Source organism: Procambarus clarkii, chromosome 62, assembly GCF_040958095.1.
Source record: "Procambarus clarkii isolate CNS0578487 chromosome 62, FALCON_Pclarkii_2.0, whole genome shotgun sequence".
Classification (NCBI taxonomy): Eukaryota; Metazoa; Arthropoda; class Malacostraca; order Decapoda; family Cambaridae; genus Procambarus; species Procambarus clarkii.
The window spans coordinates 21658282-21675999 of record NC_091211.1 but is presented as its reverse complement, the minus strand read 5'-3'; the positions used below and the strand labels follow the sequence as shown (position 1 = coordinate 21675999).

The following is a 17718-nucleotide window of genomic DNA, read 5'->3' as shown; positions in this document are numbered from 1 at the left end:
TACAATCCAAGATATAGTGTTCGAGTGTGTGTCCCTGTCTTTGTCCACACACTTTACACTTTACTTCATCTAGATCCCTATACAAGCCGAACTGCCAGAGATACTTGTAGCCAAGTCTTATACGAGCTGTGACAACATCTGTTAGTCTACTGACTTTGTTACTTGCCCCATACACATGTTTTACTTCACACATTTCATTGTGATGAACAATGGACCTGCTAGTTCCTGTTTGCACTGTTCTACTTTCTTCAAATCCATCCAGGAGTTCTCGTCTAATGACACTTTTAAGGGACCTATTTGATAACTCAAGATTCCGTTCAATACTGTCTTTATTTACTGCAGCCTTAGCAAGGGCGTCAACTTTGTCATGTTCCTGCATGCTAATGTGAGAAGGAATCCACTTATACTCTGAGAGTTTACTGTAGTATTGGACTATGTTCAGGACAAAACAATACTGGATGGGTGGTCAGTAACATATTGTGTGGTCAGAGTTGGATAGGTCTCTGATATACAACCGTGTGTGTGTGTGTGTGTGTGTGTGTGTGTGTGTGTGTGTGTGTGTGTGTGTGTGTGTGTGTGTGTGTGTGTGTGTAATGTCAAACACTATATCCATTAGTGAACAATCTGTAACTTTAAAAAAAAAATAATGTAATAACAGCGGACATTAACACATTTAAGTTTTAATTAACCATACTGTTAAGTTTTTCTCATAAAAACATTTTAGATATAGAATTAAACATGTATAACTGTACAACCACTACTTATATATACACACACACACCACAAATAACGTCATTGATCAAGACATTCAAAAGAAAAGAATGGGCACTTGAGGGTAAAAATATCCACCACGAAGGGATCCAGATCTTAAAATATATTCAAAGTAACATCCACCAACGTCAGTATTGCCGCAGGTGTTAAGTAACACCCGCGTCGCAAAAAAACAAAATGGCTGCGGGGTCACGGAACTTCCTTATAGACTATGCGCGTTACTGAAGCCATCAGGGCCAAACTTTGTAACTGATGCACTGAGAATAACAATATCAGGAGTGAATAAAACTCTCACTCATTATCTCATTACTTTTGCTCATCTTCGACACTCTCAGGACTTTATAAAGTCTGCGCCTGAAGCCCTCCTGCAAGATGCTTAGTCTTCATGTTCATTCTCTTCTTACTAATGTTTCTCATTGATGATGTTCTCTCTTAATCAGAGGGGCAACCTTGAGGTGCTTCCGGGGCTTAGCGTCCCCGCGGCCCGGTCGTCGACCAGGCCTCCTGGGGCGAATGAGGCCCTTCTTCATCTGCTGCTTCCTGCTGGTGTCTTCCTTGAGCTCATCAAACTATGTTAATTCTATCTTCTTCTGTTTAATTCTATCTTTAGGAGCCGGTCGGCCGAGCGGACAGCACGCTGGACTTGTGATCCTGTGGTCCCGGGTTCGATCCCGGGCGCCGGGGAGAAACAATGGGCAGAGTTTCTTTCACCCTATGCCCCTGTTACTTAGCAGTAAAATAGGTACCTGGGTGTTAGTCAGCTGTCATGGGCTGCTTCCTGGGGGGTAGAGGCCTGGTCGAGGACCGGGCCGCGGGGACATTAAAGTCCCGAAATCATCTCAAGATAACCTGAAGATAACCTTCTCTTTCAATGGTAAACATTGCGGAAGTCATTGAAATTGTGTTAAGTTCTTAACGTAATTGCAAGCTAAGAGCTGTTATCCTACATCAGTTCCTCTGAACCTGATAAAGAAAGTCATCTTCGATGTCGGTAAGGGAGCTCCTTTCTCTCCTGCTCTTGCTAGTCTCTATATGGAATACTTTGAAACTGTTCTTCTTCCCAGTATTGACGCTCGTCCCTCTCTCTCTCTGGCTATGTTGATGGGGATTTTGCTCTGGTCACTCTAGTCTTTTCCAGCCTTTCCTCTCTCTAAATAATATGGCTCCTATCAATATCAAAGTTAAATGGGAATGTAATTCCATTCTTCCTTTCCCTAGAGGTGCATGTTCAGAAGTTTGTGTCTGGCTTCTCTTCCGCTGTCTACCGTAAGCCTATGTACACTGATCTATACATTCATTTCTTTTATCATCTACATTCATCATCGTCACCATAAGAGAAGTGTTCTCGCCTCCTTCTTCCTCCTCCGAGTCCTACGCATCAGTTATCCTCAGTTTCTTGATTCTGACATTTCTATTCTTAATAAGTCTTTCTCGCGAATTGGTTATCCCTTAAATTGGATCAACTGTGCCTATTATCAAGCTAAGGTAACTTTTCTTCATCCTAAACCAGTCTCCAAGACTAGAAAGGTTGTGCTCTGCCTTCCCTTTATATCCGAACTAAAAATTCTTCACTATTTCCCTTTATGTTGGCTACACATGTGAGAGTAAAAATGGTGAAATACATCATATCAGCACCTTGTGTAAAGCCCGTCTGCATCCTCTAAAAGCACTGGCTTTTTCTGGTGCAGGTGTTGGGGCACCTGTCTTGTGGATGTTATACATGAGCACTGTTCGGTCCCTGATAGACTACGACCCACCCGTTTTGTCTTACACAGGCCAAGGCAGAATTAAAACAATAGAGTTGATACAGAACGAGGCTATGAGGATTATTCTTGGATGTCAAAGAAATGCAATGATTGAAATAATGAGAATGGAATTAAACTTACAGAGTGTGTATGATAGAGTCCGTGACATTAACACTAGAGTATCTATTCGTTTCATGTGGAGAAAAGAAGGGAATAAGCTGTTTCAGAGCGTACAGACCTGCTTGAGTGACGTACACACTTCTAGGACACTGAGAGAGACACGCTACACGAGGGGATTAGCTCATGACCTCAGGGAATACGATGTACTTGACTGCTGTAAACCCTCTCGACACTGTAATATGTCTGCTCCCTGGAAAGTACAGAAAATAGACGTCGAAATTGTACCCCTCAAGGTGAAAAAGATTCATCATGAACCGGGACAATTACGGTGTTTGTATGGAAGCATGATATCTCGGTTACCAAGAGGCAACAGTTTACATGTATATTGCGACGGGTCGGTGGCGGAGGATGGCAGGGCCGGGTGTGGTGTCCTAATAAGGGAATATACGGAGTTTGGGACTGTGGACAGGAAAATTGAACTTCGACTTAGTAATTATATATCATCCACACAAGCTGAACTGCAGGCCATTCTGTTTGGAGGAAGTGCGTCATGACGACAAGGATGTCTTTATATTTGTCGATAGCCGAGGAGCACTTGATTCCTTATACAGTCGAAATCCAATCTTCATGTCCATAGTTGAGGATTGTAAGAAAAGGATAACTGAGATACAGCTGAAAGGTCACAAAGTGAAGTTCATGTGGATTCCATCTCATGTTGGAATAGTGCTCAACGAGGTGGCGGATGACTTGGCCAAACGTGTCACATTCAAAGTTGACACTGAATGTCTTTTCACAATGAGACAAATAAGAAGCCAAATCAGAAATATTCAGGCACAGGCAGAAGTGGCGAGGAGAGGTATAATGTATGAGGGAAGTCAAACCATGCAACACTACATGTGTGAGAGTCAAAACACCAACATTTCACTTATGGTAAAAGGAGACATGCTTGGAGTGACTCTGTGCACATGCGGCTCAGGCTTGGGTACAAATATTACTGGGAATATGGGATAGGTGTTCATGATAATGACACGAAGTGTAAACTATGTGGTATGTTAAGGTCTCACACCCTTGCCCATTATGTTCTTGATTGTCTGTTGATTAATGTATATAGAAACACTGATATAAGGACTGTTCCGGAACAAATAGCCTGGATGTGTCACAACGGAAAGGTTGATGATATTCTGGAGAGATATAAGAATTTTACAGCAAGATTGCAACCTTTTGTTGGATTGTCTGAATATCTATTTCAAACTGTCTCTATACCTAGTCATATAAGTATTTGTGTGTACGTCTGGTAACATACTACTTGTGTAAAGGTAGAAATGTTTATATTTATCACTCAGAATGTTCAGTAATATGTATATTGTTTGTGATGTGTGTATATATATGTATGAACACGTTGTACTGAACGGGGTGAGAATAGCTTGAGCTACCTCATACCTTTGTGTGTATTTTACCTCAATAAACTTATTTCAATTTCAACACACTTGATGATAATCTGGTCCACTCTGCTCCTCCTGCTTCCAATGGTGCTGGTGTTTATTTTGCTTTTTTGTTCTTCTTCAGTACCTTGGTGAAACTCGCCCTACACTTTGTGACGGACTAAGAGAACACGAAGGAAGTGTTAAGTCTCCAGACACAACCAACTCTCTCTTCCGTCATGTTAGGGACTCTTAATCATCCGGCAATGTGATGTTATAGTGGCCAGAATACGCCAGGGATATAGACGTATCTGGCAGCTTTCTCAAAACCCAAATGCCGAGAACACAATGTGTCAACTTTGTGAAAGAGAAAACATGCACTCTCTTGAACATTATATTGTAGAATGTCCCATACTGACTGACTTTCGCCCTCCTGGGCTAAGGTATGCTGAACTCTGTAGTTACTGTATGAGTACTGGAACACTTGATGATATATTGGACTTGTATCCAAGATTGACCATGTAATATATCAATCATACAATGTATATATATGATGTAATTATATTACCTGAGCTTGTAAAAGCACCTTCATCACCTTCAGTGTTTAAGTGCTTAATTGCACTCTAGTTTCTCTATCAGCTATCTCACCCTGTCAGAGTAAAAGAGACAAATGTATGTGAATGCATGTGTGTGTGTATATATATGTATGTATATATGTATATGTACGTATATGTGTGTGTGTGTGTGTGTGTGTGTGTGTGTGTGTGTGTGTGTGTGTGTGTGTGTGTGTGTGTGTGTGTGTGTGTGTGTGTGTGTGTGTGTACTCACCTAATTGTGCTTGCGGGGGTTGAGCTCTGGCTCTTTGGTCCCGCCTCTCAACCGTCAATCAACTGGTGTACAGATTCCTGAGCCTATTGGGCTCTATCATATCTACATTTGAAACTGTGAATGGAGTCAGCCTCCACCACATCACTTCCTAATGCATTCCATTTGCTAACTACTCTGACACTGAAAAAGTTCTTTCTAACGTCTCTGTGGCTCATTTGGGTACTCAGCTTCCACCTGTGTCCCCTTGTTCGCGTCCCACCAGTGTTGAAAAGTTCGTCCTTGTTTACCCGGTCGATTCCCCTGAGGATTTTGTAGGTTGTGATCATGTCTCCCCTTACTCTTCTGTCTTCCAGTGTCGTGAGGTGCATTTCCCGCAGCCTTTCCTCATAACTCATGCCTCTTAGTTCTGGGACTAGTCTAGTAGCATACCTTTGGACTTTTTCCAGCTTCGTCTTGTGCTTGACAAGGTACGGGCTCCATGCTGGGGCCGCATACTCCAGGATTGGTCTTACATATGTGGTGTACAAGATTCTGAATGATTCCTTACACAGGTTCCTGAACGCCGTTCTGATGTTAGCCAGCCTCGCATATGCCGCAGACGTTATTCTCTTTATGTGGGCTTCAGGAGACAGGTTTGGTGTGATATCAACTCCTAGATCTTTCTCTCTGTCTGTTTCATTAAGTACTTCATCTCCTATTCTGTATCCTGTGCCTGGCCTCCTGTTTCCACTGCCTAGTTTCATTACTTTGCATTTACTCGGGTTGAACTTCAACAGCCATTTGTTGGACCATTCACTCAGTCTATCCAGGTCATCTTGTAGCCTCCTACTATCATCCTCTGTTTCAATCCTCCTCATAATTTTTGCATCGTCGGCAAACATTGAGAGGAACGAATCTATACCCTCTGGGAGATCATTTACATATACCAGAAACAGTATAGGTCCGAGGACTGACCCCTGCGGGACTCCACTTGTGACGTCTCGCCAATCTGAGACTTCACCCCTCACACAGACTCGTTGTCTCCTGTTGCTTAGGTATTCCTCTATCCACCGGAGTACCTTCCCTCTCACTCCAGCCTGCATCTCCAACTTTCGCACTAGCCTCTTGTGTGGCACTGTATCAAAGGCTTTCTGACAATCCAAAAATATGCAGTCTGCCCACCCTTCTCTTTCTTGCCTTATTTTTGTTGCCTGGTCGTAGAATTCAAGTAACCCTGTGAGGCAGGACCTGCCATCCCTGAACCCATGTTGATGCTGTGTTACAAAGTTCCTTCGCTCCAGATGCTCCACTAGTTTTTTTCGCACAATCTTCTCCATCAGCTTGCATGGTATGCAGGTTAGGGACACTGGCCTGTAGTTCAGTGCCTCCTGTCTATCCCCTTTCTTGTATATCGGGACTACGTTAGCTGCTTTCCAAATATCTGGCAGTTCCCCTGTTGCCAGTGATTTGTTATACACTATGGAGAGTGGTAGGCTCAGTTCTCTTGCTCCTTCCTTTAGAACCCAAGGGGAGATTCCATCTGGGCCTATAGCCTTCGTCACGTCCAACTCTAGTAAACACTTCCTTACTTCCCCACTGGTAATCTCAAACTCTTCCAGTGGTTCCTGGTTAGCTATTCCCTCACTTACCTCTGGAATTTCTCCTTGTTCTAAGGTGAAGACCTCCTGGAATTTCTTATTCAATTCCTCACACACTTCCTTGTCATTTGTAGTGAATCCTTCCGCCCCTATCCTTAATCTCATAACCTGTTCCTTTACTGTTGTTTTTCTCCTAATGTGGCTATGCAACAATTTAGGCTGAGTCTTTGCCTTGCTTGCGATGTCATTTTCGTATTGTCTTTCTGCCTCTCTTCTCATCCTGACATATTCATTCCTGGCATTCTGGTATCTTTCTCTGCTCTCCAGTGTCCTGTTATTCCTATAGTTTCTCCATGCCCTTTTACTTTGCTGCTTAGCTAGCCTACATCTTTGATTAAACCATGGGTTTCTCATCTTCATTTCTCTGTTTTCCTTTTGGACTGGGACAAACTTGTTTGCTGCGTCCTTGCACTTCTGCGTGATGTAATCCATCATATCTTGGGCCGTCTTTCCCCTGAGCTCTGTTTCCCATGCTATATCTGTTAGGAATTTTCTTATCCCCTCATAGTTTCCCTTTCGGTATGCTAACCTTTTGGTTTCGGTATCCCTCCTCGTGTGTGTGTGTGTGTGTGTGTGTGTGTGTGTGTGTGTGTGTGTGTGTGTGTGTGTGTGTGTGTGTGTGTGTGTGTGTGTGTGTGTGTGTGTGTATGTATGTGTATAAAGTATATATGGAAGCTGATCAGAATTACATTTCACCTTTGTAAATGCACATTAATGACACTATGTAAAAGACACATCGAACACTTTATGTAGGGCATACGTAAATCTGTGTATCTATGTATTTACGTATGTATTTTAAAAGCACCGAATCACCTGTGGTTGATTGTTCAATAAACCCCTGAACTATATGTTTAACACATCTCTAACCCTGTCCATGGAGAACAGAAGAAAATGTATATATGCTAGTTAGCATTGTAAATGTGTGGCCACGTCTGTGGTAGAAAATAATAATAAAAAAAAAACTATAGATTGGTCTTCTTCAAGAGCACTGTTTCCTGCCTCTGTTGCTCACATACGGGTGTCTTGTTCATGTGTTCTCATACACAACATACCCAACATGAACCTCATACACAACATAACCATAGTCTAGGCTGTATTGCTGCTGTCTCTACTGCTCACAGACGGCGGCTTGTCCATGTGTTCACATACACAATATACCCAACATGAACCTCATACACAACATACCCAACATGAACCTCATACACAACATACCCAACATGCACCATAGTGCAGGCTGTGTACTCCTGTCTCAGTGCTCCAACCTTCTTAACAAACGTGATCTGACTTACCTTGAGCTCCTCTAACCCTCCTTCTTAACTTTTATGCTGTTATCTCTCTCTCTCTTTGTCTTTACTTCTCTTTCTCTTCGCTATTAGGCTTTCTGGAGCTGTCTTTATTCTTGTTACCTCCTGAGCTTTACTTCAATCCCTCACCTCACACATTACATTCTTACCTTATATATTGGCTACAGTTATCATCATGCCACCTTCCCCTCTCACCATTTTCATTTTATTTCACCATCTTCCCTACCCTGGTCGGAGCCGGTCGGCCGAGCGGACAGCACGCTGGACTTGTGATCCTGTGGTCCTGGATTCGATCCCAGGCGCCGGCGAGAAACAATCGGCAGAGTTTCTTTCACCCTATGCCCCTGTTACCTAGCAGTAAAATAGGTACCTGGGTGTTAGTCAGCTGTCACGGGCTGCTTCCTGGGGGTGGAGGCCTGGTCGAGGACCGGGCCGCGGGGACACTAAAAAGCCCCGAAATCATCTCAAGATAACCCTTCATCATCTTCCCTATACCTTCATAATCTTCCTTACTCTTCTCCACCGTCTTTACTCTTCACCATCTTCTCTTCATCACTGTAACCATCTTTGCTACAAAGTCTTCACCAAACTACACAAGACGAAGGAATATTTAATCATCATGGAGGTAATACTATGCTGGATGACTCTTAGAGAGGGTATTAGAGTATCTTATTAGAGTAGAGAGTATCTTAGAGTCAAGTATTCAACGAGGTTGGAAATTGGTATCATTTGCCTGTTCATGAAAGATGGGGCATAGGGGGTCGAACCTGCCCGGGACCATTCTCTAACAACTTCCCGCCAAACACACAGCGAAACTACAACGTTGGTACAACGTTCGAACAAGTTTTAACACCTCCTAACCAGTCATAACAACCAATATAGCAAGTTGTAACAACGTTCTAATACGTCATAAACACGTTAAGCCAAGATGGAACAAGTTTATTACAAGTTGTAACAAGCGGAAAATAGGGTCAGTTACGTTTTGTGTTTCCAGGGCTGTTGGGATGGGACGGGGGGGGAAAAGAATGGTGCCGAACCACTTAGACGGTCGGGGATTGAACGCCAACCTGCATGAAGCGAGACCGTCGCTCTACCGTCCAGCCCAAGCGGTTAGGCAGTCACCCCTGCAAAGTATGATGAGGCTACCTGCAAGTGTGTGATCATCATCATCGAGCAGACTGACAGACACAGACATATTCTCAGACATATTTATAAATACAGATATATCTTACTTGGTGGGCCAGAAGTGGCTGAGAAGTGCAGTATATGGCCTTCAGTTCGCCATAATGTGCTGTTCACCTTCATCCCCTGTTGACGGAGATTAGATCCATTAGATATGCATCACGGACACCAATGGGGATAATAAAGATGCTGATGATGGCCTGTCTTCATCACTACCTATTACCTATCAGAGATGCTGTGAAAGTAATGTAAAAAGATTTCCTGTCGAATGCATTACATTCAATCCTCCCAAATATGTTGTAATTATTTTCACTGGGCAAAAAATTAGCATTATCCAGACCTGGAACAAAGAATATACAGAAAGATTCCAGGGGAATGTCCTGGAAAACATGTGGGACACGCGAAAGAAATTACCCATATAATGACCTGGGTAATGGGGGTAATAGTGACATTACCCATTACCCGGGTAATGTCACTAGGCTACCGTCACTGCACAAAGCCACTCACTGCGGCGTCCTTCCTGGCCTCACCTTCACGCTCGCAAAGAAATAATTCACGCCCGAACAATCATATTTCAGCAGAAGGAAAAGAATCACTCAGCATAAGAATTCCTCACAGATACTCGCGTACCACAGACAACTCTGTCTTTACTAGCGATAAATGTAGAGCATTAGCGATGTGTAAAGTTATACGGAAGATCAATGGAATATAATATATTCAGACAGAAGGAATACCTTAAACTGGATACTTGATCCTATTAAGGAAATGCTGTTCCAAAGAGACAACTGCCTGGTACACAGCTATAACTGTGATATGAAGCAAAGTGCATTTGTTCACAGAGCTCCCCCCCCCCTTAACTGTGTGTTCACAGTGTTCACCTAGTTGTGTTTGCGGGGGTTGAGCTCTGCTCTTTCGGCCCGCCTCTCAACTGTTAATCAACTATTTACAAACTACTTTTTTTTTCCCACACCACACACACACCCCAGGAAGAAGCCTGTGACAGCTCACTAACTCCCAGGTACCTATTTACTGCTAGGTAACAGGGGCATTCAGGGTGAAAGAAGCTTTGCCCATTTGTTTCTGCCTGGTACGGGAATCGAACCCGCGCCACAGAATTACGAGTCCTGCATGATATAGTGTGCTCACCTAATTGCTCACCTAATTGTGCTTGCGGGGGTTGAGCTCTGGCTCTTTGGTCTCGCCTCTCAACCGTCAATCAACTGGTGTACAGATTCCTGATGTGGTTCATCAGGAATCCTGGAGTGTGGTTCAGACTGTGTGTTCACAGTGAGTGTGGTCCAGACTGTGTGTTCACAGTGACTGTGGTCCAAACTGTGGACAGTCTGGACCACAAAACCTTCCATTATATATGATGTTAGTGCGGCTGGTCTGTAATTTCCAGACAAAGCTTTGCTGTCTCCCTTGTATAGTGAAGTTATATCTGCTGATTTTAGTGAATGTGGTATCTCGCCCGTGTCCAAGCCCCTCCTCCACACTACACTGAGTGCTTCTACAACTAGTACATTGTATTTCTTTATAAATATGGAGTTCCAGGAGTCTTGTCCCGGGGCTGAGTGCATGGGTATGTTGTCAATTTCTCTGCCAATCTTCTGTGCTCGTATTATTTTCAGTTATATTATTCAAGTTTTGGATATGTTCATAAAGAAGCTGCCCGGATCTTCAACTTTCATATTGTCCGAAACGCTGTGCTTATTAGTGACTTCAGGCATTGTATGTACTAACTCTGTCTATTAAATCCACATTATATTTGTAACTCATTTTCAATGTATGTACCTTTACCTGAATAAATATTTTATTGCTTATTAGGGTATTAAGCATTGTCATACTGATCATTTAGCATTTAATTGATTTCTTTGCCGTCCTCTGGATGTGGTAAGTCATGGTCCAATACTGGCGAAGGGTTTTATATTTTTATTTTCCTTATGTGATAAAGCATTTAGGATATTTTCTAGTGTCTTATATAGCTTTCTGTTCTATTTATATTTCTTCAGTCTAGTATAACTGCTTCAGCGTCAGCTATATTTTTTCAACCTCCCTGTTTAAATTACATTATTTTGTGTAAAAGTCATGTTTCCTTGAGCGTTTCACTTATTATTTTCCTTCCTTTGTAATATCTGCGTTCTCTAAGTTGATACTCTTTTTGACCTTCCGCAAAGGAATGTGTTTCAGCCATATTTTGTACTCGGACTCCTTCATCAGTTGTTCCTATGTCTTGCGTGACAGTTTTGGTGCTAATACGGTTTCCCAGTGATGGATGTTTGCCAGTTTAGTAAATGTTTTGTTGCAATATACACACCTTTGTTCATTCAGTAGCTGGTGTAATAATCCCGAATCTTCAGAATTAGCAAACGTTAGACCCTGAAGCTGTGAAATGATTCTTAACTCAGAACATCGGCTGGGGAATTGTGAAGAGGCTGTCGTGTCAGCGGGAGATGAGGCATTAGTTTGCCTGTATGCCAGTATTCCCGGTAAAATCTTGGATGTTCTGAAATATCGATATTTTCTTAATAAAAGCGATAAATAAAACATTTTGTCTAATTCCATTCTCTCCCTCTCACAGAACTGACTCCAGTATACTGGGGATGGATGGGTCAGGGGACAAGAGAAGCTGCACCCAAGACTGATGGATAAGACTGCAAGTCAAGACCCAATTATGGCAATGAACACGTGTGTCAAATGGTGAATTCTGAGGTGTTTATGGAAACATAAATAATATTAGCTTTAATTAATATAATTATTTAGCTAAATACAAAGCTAAAACTAATAATATAATAAATAATTAAAAAAAATGTTGATGAAAGATTGAAATGAAATGAAATGTTGATAAAAGAGTGCTTTGCTGTTAACAAACCTATGTGAAACCTATGTTCAGGAATACAAAACATAAGGAGAACAGGAACCTTCAATATATATACAGAGAGAGGAGAAGCCTGTTTTTGGTGTGAGTATCCCGATACTTTTGTCCTCGATTATATTCCGGACTAAAGTATTCTTGCTGGTTGGTCATCAAACAATTGTGGTGGCCTTAATAACCCTCCAGAGGTATATTTTGTATTATTTTCTACCACAGACGTGGCCACACATTTACAAATGCTAACCAGCATATATATATATATACATTTTCTCCTGTCCTCCATGGACAGGTTTATAGTCCTTATGCCCAAAACTAAACCCAATTTTACACAGGGATATACACCTCGCTCCCCGGTGAATATACACTAAGACTTTACTGTGGTCCTGGACAATGTTTAGGACTAAAGTATTCTTGTTGGTTGGTCAGAACACCCAACACCAAATCAATACTTGTTAATAAACAGTACAATAGTACATTTTACATTTCTTAACGTTAGTACAGAGCTGGTTGGTTTGTATATGTATACTGGTTGGTTTGTACATGTATATGTATACTGGTTGGTTTGTACATGTATATGTATACTGGTTGGTTTGTACATATATATAGTATATATATATGTATACTGGTTGGTTTGTGCATATATATGTATACTGGTTAGTTTGTACATGTATATGTATACTGGTTAGTTGGTACATGTATATGTATACTGGTTGGTTTGTACATGTATATGTATACTGGGTGGTTTGTACATGTATTTGTATACTAGTTAGTTTGTACATGTATATGTATACTAGTTGGTTTGTACATATATGTATTCTGGTTGGTTTGTACATATATGTATATGTATACTGGTCGGTTTGTGCGCTAATATGCAGTAAAGGTGGTCATAATGACCCTTACCGCGGGTTCACTTGTCTTCAGCCCAACACTGAACCAGTTCACCAGTATAGTTCGATAAAGATATAAGTCTCTATGTGTCTCAGAAAATTCAACTAAATCTAAAACCAATAAAGTATTAAACATTCAAATTAAATCTGAAACCAATAACGTATAAGAACATTCAAATAAAATCTGAAACAAATAAAGTATAAATACATTCAACTAGAATCTAAAACCAATAAAGTATAGGAAAATTCAACTAAATTCTAAAACCAATAAATTGTAAGAAAATTCAACTATAAATCTGAAGCCAATAAAGTACAAATTGGATGCATTTTACACCGTGAACAAGAGATGAATCGAACTTATATCCTGGTAATCTTTAGCTATGATCTGGATTTACAAATTCTTAAAAAATTAAAACCGTAGAAAATTTCGGTATTAATAATCCCGTTTTTCGACTAGCCTTTAAGATCTACGTTAACTTTACCCAACAAATTTTAACACCTAAATTAACCTAACACAGCCCAAAGTCTAAAAACCTAAGCTAATCTAACTTAAACCTTAACACGAAAACTAAAGTGGTGTTGCATGCCTCTCAGTATACATGTATAATGTGAATTTAATTCAAAATCCTGAGGAAATAATGTATACCTTCAAGCTGGAAACTAATGTAAATTGCATAAAAACTAGAAATGTCAATCATAAAAAATAATCATTAATTTATCAATTGATACAGAATTACATATATCTCTGTAGATCATTATTCAAGAGATTAAACCAGTAAATAATAACCATTAAAATACCTATAAACCTTGATAGGAATAAATTGCAATGCATCATTTTTCAGACTTGTTTGAACTTACTGCGGCTTCAAAATTTCCCGAAGGCCGGCTAGCAAAGACATCATATGTGACTCATCTGTGTATAAAACTGATGGTCTGTTTTATTTCCTTTTAAAACATAAAACTTTGCATTTAATATATTACACTGAGTATAGTGTACAATAAACGCAATTCTTTCCTTCCAACCAGAGAATAGACGTCAATATATCCCTAGTGCTTAGTAAGGCTTAATTATAGTCTTGTTTATAATCTATATTTGCTTGCATACGACAGAGTAGGAAGAATTGAATATAGCCACAGCCAGGCTGCCACAATTGATATTTAATATAATTCCTGGAGTCAATTAGACATCCAGCAGGTCCGGAGTCTGTAGCTGTTCACCTATTTAATTAATCCGTGATGTTACTGATATCTGGAGTAATATCTTAGAGTAATGTTACGCCAATATCTGGAGCCATTATGGCGTTATTCGTGGCAGCATAAGATAGACAACTTTATCGTTACAGAACAACAAAATTGTTGGGCTAATTATGAGATTATTTTTGTTCTCAAATGAAAAAAATTGTTATTTTGCACTTTATTTAAATACCAGGAGTATGTATATTGAGATGTATTTTTCTGTGTATATATGCTGAATAATTCTTTTTTAAATGTATGTATATACATTTCTGCTCGGAAATGAAGCATACTTGATGATAATAATTTAAAGTATTACAGTCCAGGCAGATAATAGGCTTGAAACCTTCAGACCTTACCTAGTAAGAGCTATTAAATTTGTAATCAGTTCATTAGCGGTCATAGATCTGTTTACATTGCGACTTATAAGTGTGTTATCGGTACAAAAATATGCTAATGAAGATTAGGTTGCATATATACTTTCAATTACAAGACGGACCTCATAAATTTTGCTATGCATGGATTGGATTAATTAATTTGGAGACGTGTTTTGTGAAGAATAAAACCACAAGCATTATATAGAGTTTAAGGTGATTTTTCGAATATATTTTCTGCTTCTTACAGGACCTAAGAAAGAACTCTTCGTTTTCCAGACATTTTGTCAAGATACTCATTACATTCTAAGGGTAAGACTGGACAAATGGGCATTAGGATAAACGGGGTGCTAAACTTACCTTCCATTTACGAAAGAATAGTTTTACTTAGTACTATGTTTTGTACCAAAACTTTGAAAAATAATGGTTCCCCCAGCTCTCTCCAAATTAAATTGAGATCCATTCTAAACAATTCTGACTGTTCCCTCAATCCGCCGCAAAAAGCTCCTTACAGTGTGTGACTCAGTTGTTGTGCCTATAATCTTCAGAAACTGAATGTGTCTCTTAATCCTGACAAAACTGTTCACTATAACTTTCCCTTGGAAAGATGTGCAGGTCTCTTCGCATTATGCTCCCATCAGTGTAAAACAAATGTATAACACTGAAATTTTGAGATGTATAACATTAGAAGCTATTGACAGTCATCTTCAAATTCTCAAACTGACTGAATCCTATGCCTTTACTGATGGCTCTGTGCAGTTAGGCACTGGCAGAACAGGTTGTGCATGTGCAGTATATAAAGGGAATGAAATGATCATATCTAGTACACAGAGATTGAACGACTGGGCAAGCACGACACAGACCGAGCTATTGGGTATTTATCTAGCCACTGAGTACCTTAAGCTCAATGGTGGTGGAGTTATTTTCTGTGACTCTAAAAGTGCTCTGCAGTCCTTAATTAAATAACCCATCACAATGTATGTCTGAAGTAGCTTGTAATATTAAATGGAATGTAATTTTTGTCAATGATAATAACTATTGTATAAAACTTGTGTGGATCCCATCCCATGTTGGAGTTGGAAAACATCACTTTGTAGATTGATTGGCCAATGAGGCTGCAGGAAAGAAAACACTGATTATGACTTTGGACTATCTAATGCAATTATTAGAAACAGACAAATTAAAGAAATTAATTCAGATTTAGAAGAACTAAGAAATGCCCAGAGACCTGAAAGCTGCAGTATTAAAAGTTATGACAAGTTTTGTAATAATAGGTATTTGTATGGTCAGCACAGTAACCGGACCAGGCAATGTGATGTAGTCATTGCGGTAATTCGCCTTGGCTATAGGCACATCTGGCAGGTTAGTGAGGCTGAGCCACTACCAGAACACTCAGATTGTAAACGCTATGATAAACCTTTAATGCATTCACTAAAACACTATATTGTTGAATGTGAAACCGTAAAAGACTTTAGACCTACTGGCCTATTGTACCACCAACTGTGTAACTATTTCATTGACTCAGGTGTTCTGAACGACATCCTAACAATTTATCCAAAATTTGCTTGTCCATTTTAAAGAATGGAGAACAATTTTGATATATATTACTTCTAAGCTGCATCTCTTATGAACCTATCCCTGCCCTTGTGTGGCAGTGCACAATAGAAAGTTGCTTTCACATATCCATACATTAAAACATTAATTGTAACCATGTGCTGTGCTTCCGCCTACAGTTTAGACTTATTGTCTTGTGTATGACCCTCTGTCCTGCGTGACAGTGAATACCAGCATTATCCTCACTTTAATAAGTCTTAATCGAAATCCTCAGATTAGGCAAAATTGTAATTAATTTTGTCAATAAAGATGTTAATAATAAATAAGGTGTTACGTTGTTCTCAGGGACGAGGCGTTTGAACATGTTCTCTTACGTCTGATACAGTAAATAATTATCTGGGAGTTTGACAACTGTATTCTGAGAATGGTTACTCCTTGACCTAGGAAAAGCTCGATGAACCAACAGGCTCCCTGTCCCCGACAATGGGAAAAGCTCGATGAACCAACAGGCTCCCTGTCCCCGACAATGGGGAAACCTCGATGAACCAACAGGCTCCCTGTCCCCGACAATGGGGAAACCTCGATGAACCAACAGGCTCCCTGTCCCCGACAATGGGGAAACCTCGATGAACCAACAGGCTCCCTGTCCCCGACAATGGGGGAAACCTCGATGAACCAACAGGCTCCCTGTCCCCGACAATGGGGGAAACCTCGATGAACCAACAGGCTCCCTGTCCCCGACAATGGGGAAACCTCGATGAACCAACAGGCTCCCTGTCCCCGACAATGGGGGAAACCTCGATGAACCAACAGGCTGCCTGTCCCCGACAATGGGGAAACCTCGATGAACCAACAGGCTGCCTGTCCCCGACAATAGGGAAACCTCGATGAACCAACAGGCTCCCTGTCCCCGACAATGGGGAAACCTCGATGAACCAACAGGCTCCCTGTCCCCGACAATGGGGGAAACCTCGATGAACCAACAGGCTGCCTGTCCCCGACAATGGGGGAAACCTCGATGAACCAACAGGCTCCCTGTCCCCGACAATGGGGGAAACCTCGATGAACCAACAGGCTGCCTGTCCCCGACAATGGGGAAACCTCGATGAACCAACAGGCTGCCTGTCCCCGACAATGGGGGAAACCTCGATGAACCAACAGGCTGCCTGTCCCCGACAATGGGGGGAACCTCGATGAACCAACAGGCTGCCTGTCCCCGACAATGGGGGAAACCTCGATGAACCAACAGGCTCCCTGTCCCCGACAATGGGGGAAACCTCGATGAACCAACAGGCTGCCTGTCCCCGACAATGGGGGAAACCTCGATGAACCAACAGGCTCCCTGTCCCCGACAATGGGGGAAACCTCGATGAACCAACAGGCTGCCTGTCCCCGACAATGAGGAAACCTCGATGAACCAACAGGCTGCCTGTCCCCGACAATAGGGAAACCTCGATGAACCAACAGGCTCCCTGTCCCCGACAATGGGGAAACCTCGATGAACCAACAGGCTGCCTGTCCCCGACAATGGGGGAAACCATTACTATGACACATTTCCGTTGTACCTTGTATCATCTCTTTATCTGTCTTGTCATATTACTATTGCTTTAAATGTATTCCTCATTATACATTGTAAACTAATATTGTATTTTTTGGTATAACATTGTTCTTGCTAAGGAAGTGTTGCATTCACGTTGCAACTCAAGTATGATCACCTTCTTAGGTGCTAATTAGCATACTTTAAGTATGTAAATACTTGATGTAGCAGCCATGTATGTGTGTGTGTG

The 17718-nt window shown here is 41.2% G+C and overlaps 1 protein-coding gene across 1 annotated transcript in view; it reads right to left on the bottom strand.

Annotated features, from left to right (window-relative positions):
* Positions 1 to 9110, bottom strand: part of LOC138354347 (inhibitor of nuclear factor kappa-B kinase subunit alpha-like) — a 153611-nt gene extending 144501 nt beyond the window's left edge. Inside the window, exon 1 of the mRNA XM_069308507.1 lies at positions 9059 to 9110. The gene's annotated coding sequence lies outside the window, so the exon portion shown is untranslated. The remainder of the gene's footprint in view (positions 1 to 9058) is intronic.
* Positions 9111 to 17718: the final 8608 nt, after the last annotated feature.